At 43.1% G+C, this 12,092-nt stretch overlaps 7 non-coding genes across 7 annotated transcripts; all 7 read left to right on the forward strand.

The window, feature by feature from the left end:
- Window positions 1-186: 186 nt before the first annotated feature.
- Window positions 187-259, forward strand: trnav-cac. The gene has a single exon. It is a non-coding gene; the product is annotated as a tRNA-Val (tRNA).
- A 1,137-nt stretch (window positions 260-1,396) lies between these two features.
- On the forward strand, window positions 1,397-1,469 carry trnav-cac. The gene has a single exon. It is a non-coding gene; the product is annotated as a tRNA-Val (tRNA).
- Window positions 1,470-2,606: 1,137 nt separating this feature from the next.
- On the forward strand, window positions 2,607-2,679 carry trnav-cac. The gene has a single exon. It is a non-coding gene; the product is annotated as a tRNA-Val (tRNA).
- Window positions 2,680-3,816: 1,137 nt separating this feature from the next.
- trnav-cac lies at window positions 3,817-3,889 on the forward strand. The gene has a single exon. It is a non-coding gene; the product is annotated as a tRNA-Val (tRNA).
- A 1,139-nt stretch (window positions 3,890-5,028) lies between these two features.
- On the forward strand, window positions 5,029-5,101 carry trnav-cac. Its single transcript has one exon. It is a non-coding gene; the product is annotated as a tRNA-Val (tRNA).
- Window positions 5,102-6,236: 1,135 nt separating this feature from the next.
- Window positions 6,237-6,309, forward strand: trnav-cac. Its single transcript has one exon. It is a non-coding gene; the product is annotated as a tRNA-Val (tRNA).
- A 1,136-nt stretch (window positions 6,310-7,445) lies between these two features.
- trnav-cac lies at window positions 7,446-7,518 on the forward strand. Its single transcript has one exon. It is a non-coding gene; the product is annotated as a tRNA-Val (tRNA).
- The last annotated feature ends 4,574 nt before the right edge of the window (window positions 7,519-12,092 follow it).

A 12,092-nucleotide genomic window follows, 5' to 3' on the forward strand; every position in this document is an offset into this window, starting at 1 on the left:
CAAAGCGATAACATATAGTTTTTATTAATAAAACAAATATTTTAAAAATACCTCATAATTCCCGGCTTCTCAAGCCTTATTGCTTAATTAATGGACTAAGTAATTTCTGATTTTCAATAGGTTCTGAGATTGATAAATGCCCCACCCAGCCAAAGTCAGCCACACCCTTAGTATTCCACTCATCAGGTTTCTGTAGTGTAGTGGTTATCACGTTCGCCTCACACGCGAAAGGTCCCCGGTTCGAAACCGGGCGGAAACACATTTTAACAAATTGGACAGTAAGCCTATTCACTTAGGGCTCGGTCCCAATTTCGGAATTCATGCTTTTCCTTCGCAGTTCTCAGTATTTGGTATTCAACTTACCCTTTTTTGTCGCGTAACGCACTCTGCATGTGTGGCTAGCTTGGGCGCTCTGAATATATTCCTGCTACGTGTGGTCTGAGGTCCATAATGATTCAAATAGTTTACCACTCCAGGGTAAGCCGACAAGAAACACAGCCCTTATTTTAAGTGTTTTTAAAATCCCCTGTGGGGAACATGAAGGGTGGAAAAATGATTGGAACCATTTTCCTGTTTGACCGCTAGTTTGTAATGGGTATTATGGCTCTTTCTGTTGTACTCAATTTGGGATATTATGTGAGGTAGACTTGTGGGCATTCCTAATATTTTCCACGACTTCCTCTTTTTGTATTGTAGTTTCAGTAGTGTAGATGTTATCACGTTCGCCTCACACGCGAAAGGTCATATTCAATATTTCCCAATGCCCAGAGGCTAGCATTTGGTTTGAAACAGTTGTGGTTTATCTAAACCTTGCTGTCTACCTCTCCGACCTGTGGATCAATGTTGCCATTTTTTGGGGACCTCCACCGTGCGATCTGTATGAATGTGAACAGACTGACAGCTTCTCTGAGCCAGGCAAATGCATTTATCAGGGTCATTGTAATGGATATATCTAAAGAAATGGCAATATAATCCAAGGTAAAACAAACAAAAATGTAGATCGTTTTCTGTCATTTCAGCTGCTTGATGTGATTGTGTGATAGATTTAGTTGGCTGGCTAGCAAAGGAAAAGAAGCTAGCCTGCATAGGTACAGTGCATTCGGAAAGTTTTCAGGCCCCTTACTTTTTTCCACATTTTGTTACGTTACAGCCTTATACTAAAATGGATGAAATAAAATAAAATCTATCTACACACAATACCCCATAATGACAAAGCGATAACATATAGTTTTTATTAATAAAACAAATATTTTAAAAATACCTCATAATTCCCGGCTTCTCAAGCCTTATTGCTTAATTAATGGACTAAGTAATTTCTGATTTTCAATAGGTTCTGAGATTGATAAATGCCCCACCCAGCCAAAGTCAGCCACACCCTTAGTATTCCACTCATCAGGTTTCTGTAGTGTAGTGGTTATCACGTTCGCCTCACACGCGAAAGGTCCCTGGTTCGAAACCGGGCGGAAACACATTTTAACAAATTGGACAGTAAGCCTATTCACTTAGGGCTCGGTCCCAATTTCGGAATTCATGCTTTTCCTTCGCAGTTCTCAGTATTTGGTATTCAAACTTACCTTTTTGTCGCGTAACGCACTCTGCATGTGTGGCTAGCTTGGGCGCTCTGAATATATTCCTGCTACGTGTGGTCTGAGGTCCATAATGATTCAAATAGTTTACCACTCCAGGGTAAGCCGACAAGAAACACAGCCCTTATTTTAAGTGTTTTTAAAATCCCCTGTGGGGAACATGAAGGGTGGAAAAATGATTGGAACCATTTTCCTGTTTGACCGCTAGTTTGTAATGGGTATTATGGCTCTTTCTGTTGTACTCAATTTGGGATATTATGTGAGGTAGACTTGTGGGCATTCCTAATATTTTCCACGACTTCCTCTTTTTGTATTGTAGTTTCAGTAGTGTAGATGTTATCACGTTCGCCTCACACGCGAAAGGTCATATTCAATATTTCCCAATGCCCAGAGGCTAGCATTTGGTTTGAAACAGTTGTGGTTTATCTAAACCTTGCTGTCTACCTCTCCGACCTGTGGATCAATGTTGCCATTTTTTTGGGGACCTCCACCGTGCGATCTGTATGAATGTGAACAGACTGACAGCTTCTCTGAGCCAGGCAAATGCATTTATCAGGGTCATTGTAATGGATATATCTAAAGAAATGGCAATATAATCCAAGGTAAAACAAACAAAAATGTAGATCGTTTTCTGTCATTTCAGCTGCTTGATGTGATTGTGTGATAGATTTAGTTGGCTGGCTAGCAAAGGAAAAGAAGCTAGCCTGCATAGGTACAGTGCATTCGGAAAGTTTTCAGACCCCTTACTTTTTTCCACATTTTGTTACGTTACAGCCTTATACTAAAATGGATTAAATAAAATAAAATCTATCTAGACACAATACCCCATAATGACAAAGCGATAACATATAGTTTTTATTAATAAAACGAATATTTAAAAAATACCTCATAATTTCCGGCTTCTCAAGCCTTATTGCTTAATTAATGGACTAAGTAATTTCTGATTTTCAATAGGTTCTGAGAGCGATAAATGCCCCACCCAGCCAAAGTCAGCCACACCCTTAGTATTCAACTCATCAGGTTTCTGTAGTGTAGTGGTTATCACGTTCGTCTCACACGCGAAAGGTCCCTGGTTCGAAACCGGGCGGAAACACATTTTAACAAATTGGACAGTAAGCCTATTCACTTAGGGCTCGGCCCCAATTTCGGAATTCATGCTTTTCCTTCGCACTTCTCAGTATTTGTTATTCAGACTTACCTTTTTTGTCGCGTAACGCACTCTGCATGTGTGGCTAGCTTGGGCGCTCTGAATATATTCCTGCTACGTGTGGTCTGAGGTCCATAATGATTCAAATAGTTTACCACTCCAGGGTAAGCCGACAAGAAACACAGCCCTTATTTTAAGTGTTTTTAAAATCCCCTGTGGGGAACATGAAGGGTGGAAAAATGATTGGAACCATTTTCCTGTTTGACCGCTAGTTTGTAATGGGTATTATGGCTCTTTCTGTTGTACTCAATTTGGGATATTATGTGAGGTAGACTTGTGGGCATTCCTAATATTTTCCACGACTTCCTCTTTTTGTATTGTAGTTTCAGTAGTGTAGATGTTATCACGTTCGCCTCACACGCGAAAGGTCATATTCAATATTTCCCAATGCCCAGAGGCTAGCATTTGGTTTGAAACAGTTGTGGTTTATCTAAACCTTGCTGTCTACCTCTCCGACCTGTGGATCAATGTTGCCATTTTTTTGGGGACCTCCACCGTGCGATCTGTATGAATGTGAACAGACTGACAGCTTCTCTGAGCCAGGCAAATGCATTTATCAGGGTCATTGTAATGGATATATCTAAAGAAATGGCAATATAATCCAAGGTAAAACAAACAAAAATGTAGATCGTTTTCTGTAATTTCAGCTGCTTGATGTGATTGTGTGATAGATTTAGTTGGCTGGCTAGCAAAGGAAAAGAAGCTAGCCTGCATAGGTACAGTGCATTTGGAAAGTTTTCAGACCCCTTACTTTTTCCACATTTTGTTACGTTACAGACTTATACTAAAATGGATGAAATAAAATAAAATCTATCTACACACAATACCCCATAATGACAAAGCGATAACATATAGTTTTTATTAATAAAACAAATATTTTAAAAATACCTCATAATTCCCGGCTTCTCAAGCCTTATTGCTTAATTAATGGACTAAGTAATTTCTGATTTTCGATAGGTTCTGAGATTGATAAATGCCCCACCCAGCCAAAGTCAGCCACACCCTTAGTATTTCACTCATCAGGTTTCTGTAGTGTAGTGGTTATCACGTTCGCCTCACACGCGAAAGGTCCCTGGTTCGAAACCGGGCGGAAACACATTTTAACAAATTGGACAGTAAGCCTATTCACTTAGGGCTCGGTCCCAATTTCGGAATTCATGCTTTTCCTTCGCAGTTCTCAGTATTTGGTATTCAAACTTACCTTTTTTGGTCGCGTAACGCACTCTGCATGTGTGGCTAGCTTGGGCGCTCTGAATATATTCCTGCTACGTGTGGTCTGAGGTCCATAATGATTCAAATAGTTTACCACTCCAGGGTAAGCCGACAAGAAACACAGCCCTTATTTTAAGTGTTTTTAAAATCCCCTGTGGGGAACATGAAGGGTGGAAAAATGATTGGAACCATTTTCCTGTTTGACCGCTAGTTTTTAATGGGTATTATGGCTCTTTCTGTGGTACTCACTTTGGGATATTATGTGAGGTAGACTTGTGGGCATTCCTAATATTTTCCACGACTTCCTCTTTTTGTATTGTAGTTTCAGTAGTGTAGATGTTATCACGTTCGCCTCACACACGAAAGGTCATATTCAATATTTCCCAATTCCCAGAGGCTAGCATTTGGTTTGAAACAGTTGTGGTTTATCTAAACCTTGCTGTCTACCTCTCCGACCTGTGGATCAATGTTGCCATTTTTTGGGGGGACCTCCACCGTGCGATCTGTATGAATGTGAACAGACTGACAGCTTCTCTGAGCCAGGCAAATGCATTTATCAGGGTCATTGTAATGGATATATCCAAAGAAATGGCAATATAATCCAAGGTAAAACAAACAAAAATGTAGATCGTTTTCTGTAATTATAGCTGCTTGATGTGATTGTGTGATAGATTTAGTTGGCTGGCTAGCAAAGGAAAAGAAGCTAGCCTGCATAGGTACAGTGCATTTGGAAAGTTTTCAGACCCCTTACTTTTTCCACATTTTGTTACCTTACAGCCTTATACTAAAATGGATGAAATAAAATAAAATATATTTACCAACAATACCCCATAATGACAAAGCGATAACATATAGTTTTTATTAATAAAACAAATATTTTAAAAATACCTCATAATTCCCGGCTTCTCAAGCATTATTGCTTAATTAATGGACTAAGTAATTTCTGATTTTCAATAGATTCTGAGAGTGATAAATGTCCCACCCCGCCAAAGTCAGCCACACCCTTAGTTTCTCACTCATTAGGTTTCCGTAGTGTAGTGGTTATCACGTTCGCCTCACACGCGAAAGGTCCCTGGTTCGAGACCGGGCGGAAACACTTTTTACCAATTGACAGTAAGCCTATTCACTTAGGGCTCGGTCCCAATTTCGGAATTCATGCTTTTCCTTCGCACTTCTCAGTATTTGGTATTCAGACTTACCTTTTTGTCGCGTAACACACTCTGCATGTGTGGCTAGCTTGGGCGCTCTGAATATATTCCTGCTACGTGTGGTCTGAGGTCCATAATGATTCAAATAGTTTACCACTCCAGGGTAAGCCGACAAGAAACACAGCCCTTATTTTAAGTGTTTTTAAAATCCCCTGTGGGGAACATGAAGGGTGGAAAAATGATTGGAACCATTTTCCTGTTTGACCGCTAGTTTGTAATGGGTATTATGGCTCTTTCTGTGGTACTCACTTTGGGATATTATGTGAGGTAGACTTGTGGGCAGTCCTAATATTTTCCACGACTTCCTCTTTTTGTATTGTAGTTTCAGTAGTGTAGTGGTTATCACGTTCGCCTCACACGCGAAAGGTCATATTCAATATTTCCCAATGCCCAGAGGCTAGCATTTGGTTTGAAACAGTTGTGGTTTATCTAAACCTTGCTGTCTACCTCTCCGACCTGTGGATCAATGTTGCCATTTTTTTGGGGACCTCCACCGTGCGATCTGTATGAATGTGAACAGACTGACAGCTTCTCTGAGCCAGGCAAATTCATTTATCAGGGTCATTGTAATGGATATATCCAAAGAAATGGCAATATAATCCAAGGTAAAACAAACAAAAATGTAGATCGTTTTCTGTAATTATAGCTGCTTGATGTGATTGTGTGATAGATTTAGTTGGCTGGCTAGCAAAGGAAAAGAAGCTAGCCTGCATAGGTACAGTGCATTTGGAAAGTTTTCAGACCCCTTACTTTTTCCACATTTTGTTACCTTACAGCCTTATACTAAAATGGATGAAATAAAAATAAAATATATTTACCAACAATACCCCATAATGACAAAGCGATAACATATAGTTTTTATTAATAAAACAAATATTTTAAAAATACCTCATAATTCCCGGCTTCTCAAGCATTATTGCTTAATTAATGGACTAAGTAATTTCTAATTTTCAATAGATTCTGAGAGTGATAAATGTCCCACCCCGCCAAAGTCAGCCACACCCTTAGTTTCTCACTCATTAGGTTTCCGTAGTGTAGTGGTTATCACGTTCGCCTCACACGCGAAAGGTCCCCGGTTCGAGACCGGGCGGAAACACTTTTTTACCAATTGAACAGTAAGCCTATTCACTTAGGGCTCGGTCCCAATTTCGGAATTCATGCTTTTCCTTCGCACTTCTCAGTATTTGGTATTCAGACTTACCTTTTTTGTCGCGTAACACACTCTGCATGTGTGGCTAGCTTGGGCGCTCTGAATATATTCCTGCTACGTGTGGTCTGAGGTCCATAATGATTCAAATAGTTTACCACTCCAGGGTAAGCCGACAAGAAACACAGCCCTTATTGTAAGTGTTTTTAAAATCCCCTGTGGGGAACATGAAGGGTGGAAAAATGATTGTAACCATTTTCCTGTTTGACCGCTAGTTTTCAATGGGTATTATGGCTCTTTCTGTGGTACTCACTTTGGGATATTATGTGAGGTAGACTTGTGGGCAGTCCTAATATTTTCCACAACTTCCTCTTTTTGTATTGTAGTTTCAGTAGTGTAGTGGTTATCACGTTCGCCTCACACGCGAAAGGTCATATTCAATATTTCCCAATGCCCAGAGGCTAGCATTTGGTTTGAAACAGTTGTGGTTTATCTAAACCTTGCTGTCTACCTCTCCGACCTGTGGATCAATGTTGCCATTTTTTTGGGGACCTCCACCGTGCGATCTGTATGAATGTGAACAGACTGACAGCTTCTCTGAGCCAGGCAAATTCATTTATCAGGGTCATTGTAATGGATATATCCAAAGAAATGGCAATATAATCCAAGGTAAAACAAACAAAAATGTAGATCGTTTTCTGTAATTATAGCTGCTTGATGTGATTGTGTGATAGATTTAGTTGGCTGGCTAGCAAAGGAAAAGAAGCTAGCCTGCATAGGTACAGTGCATTTGGAAAGTTTTCAGACCCCTTACTTTTTCCACATTTTGTTACCTTACAGCCTTATACTAAAATGGATGAAATAAAAATAAAATATATCTACACACAATACCCCATAATGACAAAGCGATAACATATAGTTTTTATTAATAAAACAAATATTTTAAAAATACCTCATAATTCCCGGCTTCTCAAGCATTATTGCTTAATTAATGGACTAAGTAATTTCATTTTCAATAGATTCTGAGAGTGATAAATGTCCCACCCCGCCAAAGTCAGCCACACCCTTAGTTTCTCACTCATTAGGTTTCCGTAGTGTAGTGGTTATCACGTTCGCCTCACACGCGAAAGGTCCCTGGTTCGAGACCGGGCTGAAACACTTTTTTACCAATTGAACAGTAAGTATTTGGTATTCAGACTTACCTTTTTTGTCGTAACGCACTCTAGGGCTCAGTCCCTGAATATATTCCTGCTACGTGTGGTCTGAGGTCCATAATGATTCAAATAGTTTTCCAGGGTAAGCCGACAAGAAACACAGCCCTTATTGTAAGTGTTTTTAAAATTTGGGGAACATGAAGGGTGGAAAAATGATTGTAACCATTTTCCTGTTTGACCGCTAGTTTTCAATGGGTATTATGGCACTTTCTGCATGGTGTGGGTAGACTTGTGGGCTTTCCTGAATATATTCCTTTTTGTATTGTAGTTACAGTAGTGTGGTCTGAGGTCCATTAATGATTTCAAATAGTTTGAAACAGTTGTGGTTTATCTAAACTTCCAGTGTTATGCAGGTGAATGAGGACCCAAAAGCGACTTGGCGAAAACAGAGTCTTTAATCCAGTAAAGTAAAAATACAATCAAATAAAACAATTTCCACTCGTAATGACGAGAACCGACTGGAGACTTGATCTTGAACTGCAGGTTGCCTCGGGAAGGCACTTGAACTTAGCAGACTCAGACACCTGCTCACCACGCAGCATCTGAGGGAAACACGACACGACAGGGCGATACACAGACACAGCACGGTGAACAATAGACAAGGATCCGACAGGACAGGAACGGAAAACAAGGGAAGAAATAGGGACTCTAATCAGGGGAAAAGATAAGGAACAGGTGTGGGAAGACTAAATGATTGATTAGGGGAATAGGAACAGCTGGGAGCAGGAACGGAACGATAGAGAGAAGAGAGAGAGGGAGGAAGAGAGAAAGAGGGGAACGAACCTAAAAAGACCAGCAGGGGGAAAACGAACAGAGGGAAAAGCAAAATGACAAGACAAACTAAGACAAAACATGACAGTACCCCCCCACTCACCGAGCGCCTCCTGGCGCTCTCGAGGAGGAACACTGGCGGCAACGGAGGAAATCATAGATCAAACGGTCCAGCACGTCCCGAGAAAGAACCCAACTCCTCTCCTCAGGACCGTAACGAAAAACGATAAAAAGGGAAACTAGGGTACTACTCAAAAAAAAAAAAAATGAGACACGGGTAGAGAACTGAAAACTTTAGAGCAAACAGGACCAAACAGGCCAGGAGAGTAACAACTAGGGACAGACTGAGACACAGCAAGGGCAGGAACAAGAACAGGAGAGATGCGATGGCAGGGAACAGACTGAGACCCAGCAAGACCAGGAGCAGAAGCAGAAAAAAAAAAAAAAAATTACCAGACTTCTTCTGCGCGCAGTCTGAACACGCAGCCACGAAACGGCGCGTGTCACGCTCCTGAGTAGGCCACCAAAACCGCTGGCGAATAGAAGCAAGCGTACCCCGAACGCCGGGATGGCCAGCTAACTTGGCAGAGTGAGCCCACTGAAGAACAGCCAGACGAGTAGAAACAGGAACGAAAAGAAGGTTACTAGGACAAGCGCGGCGACGCAGTGTGCGTGAGTGCTTGCTTAACCTGTCTCTCAATTCCCCAGACAGTCAACCCGACAACACGCCCAACAGGAAGGATCCCCTCGGGATCGGTAGAAGCCACAGAAGAACTAAAGAGACGGGATAAAGCATGAGGCTTGGTGTTCTTAGTACCCGGGCAATAAGAAATAACGAACTCGAAACGAGCGAAAAACAACGCCCAACGAGCATGACGCGCATTCAGTCGTTTGGCATAACGGATGTACTCAAGGTTCCTTTGGTCAGTCCAAACGACAAAAGGAACGGTCGCCCCCTCCAACCACTGTCGCCATTTGCCTAGGGCTAAACGGATGGCGAGCAGTTCGCGGTTAGCCACATCATAGTTACGTTCCGACGGTGACAGGCGATGAGAAAAATACGCACAAGGGTGGACCCCATCGTCAGTATCGGAGCGCTGGGACAGAATGGCTCCCACGCCCACCCCGACGCGTCAACCTCAACAATAAACTGTTTAGTGACGTCAGGTGCAACAAGGATAGGAGCGGATGCAAAACGCTTCTTAAAGAGATCAGAACAACAATCATACGACCGGTGAGGAGGAAGGGAGTTGGTTCTGGACCGACTGAAGACCGTGCGCAGACCATGATATTCCTCCGGCACTCCTGTCAAATCACCAGGTTCCTCCTGAGAAGAGGGGACAGAACAAACAGGAGAAATAGCAGACATTAAACACTTCACATGACAAGAAACGTTCCAGGAAAGGATAGAATTACTAGACCAATCAAAAGAAGGATTATGACACACTAGCCAGGGATGACCCAAAACAACAGGTGTAAAAGGTGAACAAAAAATCAAAAAAGAAATGGTCTCACTATGGTTACCAGATACAGTGAGGGTTAAAGGTAGTGTTTCACATAATATACTGGGGAGAGGACTACCATCCAAGGCAAACATGACCGTGGGCTCCCTAACTGTCTGAGAGGAATGTCATGTTCCCGCGCCCAGGCTTCGTCCATAAAACAGCCCTCTGCCCCAGAGTCTATTAATGCACTGCAGGAAGCTGCCGATCCGGTCCAGCGTAGATGGACCGGTAAAGTAGTACATGTACTTGACGGAGAGGACCGTCTAGTAGCGCTTATCAGTCGCCCTCCGCTTACTGATGAGCTCTGGCCTTTAACTGGACATGAAATGACAAAATGACCAGCGGAACCGCAATAGAGACAGAGGCGGTTGGTGATTCTCCGTTCCCTCTCCTTAGTCGAGATGCGAATACCCCCAGCTGCATGGGCTCAACACCTGAGTCAGTGGGGAAAGACGGTAGTGTCGGAGAGAGGGGAGACACAGTTAACGCGAGCTCTCTTCTATGAGCTCGGTGACGAAGATCTACCCGTCGTTCAATGCGAATAGCGAGTTCAATCAAAGAATCCACGCTGGATGGAACCTCCCGAGAGAGAATCTCATCCTTAACCTTAGCGTGGAGTCCCTCCAGAAAACGAGCGAGCAACGCCTGCTCGTTCCAGTTACTGGAGGCAGCAAGAGTGCGAAACTCTATAGAGTAATCCGTTATGGATCGATTACCTTGACATAGGGAAGACAGGGACCAGGAAGCTTCTTTCCCAAAAACTGAGCGATCAAAAACCCTTATCATCTCCTCTTTAAAGTTCAGATAATTGTTAGTACACTCAGCGCTTGCCTCCCAGATAGCTGTGCCCCACTGCCGAGCCCGACCAGTAAGGAGTGATATGACGTAGGCAATCCGAGCTCTCTCTCTTGAGTATGTGTTGGGTTGGAGAGAGAACACGATATCACACTGGGTGAGAAAGGAGCGGCACTCAGTGGGCTGCCCAGAATAACATGGTGGGTTATTAACCCTAGGTTCCGGAGGCTCGGAAGAACCGGAAGTAGCTGGTGACACGAGACGAAGACTCTGATACTGTCCTGAGAGGTCGGAGACCTGAGCGGCCAGGGTCTCAACGGCATGCCGAGCAGCAGACAATTCCTGCTCGTGTCTGCCGAGCATCGCTCCCTGGAACTCGAGAGTAGAGTAGAGAGAATCCATAGTCGCTGGGTCCATTCTTGGTCGGATCCTTCTGTTATGCAGGTGAATGAGGACCCAAAAGCGACTTGGCGAAAACAGAGTCTTTAATCCAGTAAAGTAAAAATACAATCAAATAAAACAATTTCCACTCGTAATGACGAGAACCGACTGGAGACTTGATCTTGAACTGCAGGTTGCCTCGGGAAGGCACTTGAACTTAGCAGACTCAGACACCTGCTCTCCACGCAGCATCTGAGGGAAACACGACACGACAGGGCGATACACAGACACAGCACGGTGAACAATAGACAAGGATCCGACAGGACAGGAACGGAAAACAAGGGAAGAAATAGGGACTCTAATCAGGGGAAAAGATAAGGAACAGGTGTGGGAAGACTAAATGATTGATTAGGGGAATAGGAACAGCTGGGAGCAGGAACGGAACGATAGAGAGAAGAGAGAGAGGGAGGAAGAGAGAAAGAGGGGAACGAACCTAAAAAGACCAGCAGGGGGAAAACGAACAGAAGGAAAAGCAAAATGACAAGATGATATAAGACAAAACATGACAGGAAGGCCCTAAAAATTGTCAAAGACTCCAGCCACCTTAGTCATAGACTGTTCTCACTGCTACTGCTACTGCACAGCAAGTGGTACCGGAGCGCCAAATCTAGGTCCAAGAAGCTTCTAAACAGCTTCTATCACCGAGCAATAAGACTCCTGAACACCTAATAAAATGGATACCCAGAATATTTGCATTGCCCCCCCTCTCCTCTCCCCCTCTTTTACACTGCTGCTACTCTCTGTTGTTATCATTTATGCATAGTCACTTTAATAACTCTACTTGCTTGTACATAGTACCTCAACTAACTGGTGCACCCACACATTGACTCTGTACCGGCACCCCCTGTATATAGTCTCCACATTGACTCTGTACCGGCACCCCCTGTATATAGTCTCCACATTGACTCTGTACCGGCACCCCCTGTATATAGTCTCCACATTGACTCTGTACCGGCACCCCCTGTATATAGTCTCCACATTGACTCTGTACCGGCACCCCCTGTAT

Source organism: Oncorhynchus gorbuscha, linkage group LG10 (assembly GCF_021184085.1).
Source record: "Oncorhynchus gorbuscha isolate QuinsamMale2020 ecotype Even-year linkage group LG10, OgorEven_v1.0, whole genome shotgun sequence".
In the NCBI taxonomy this organism is placed as follows: Eukaryota; Metazoa; Chordata; class Actinopteri; order Salmoniformes; family Salmonidae; genus Oncorhynchus; species Oncorhynchus gorbuscha.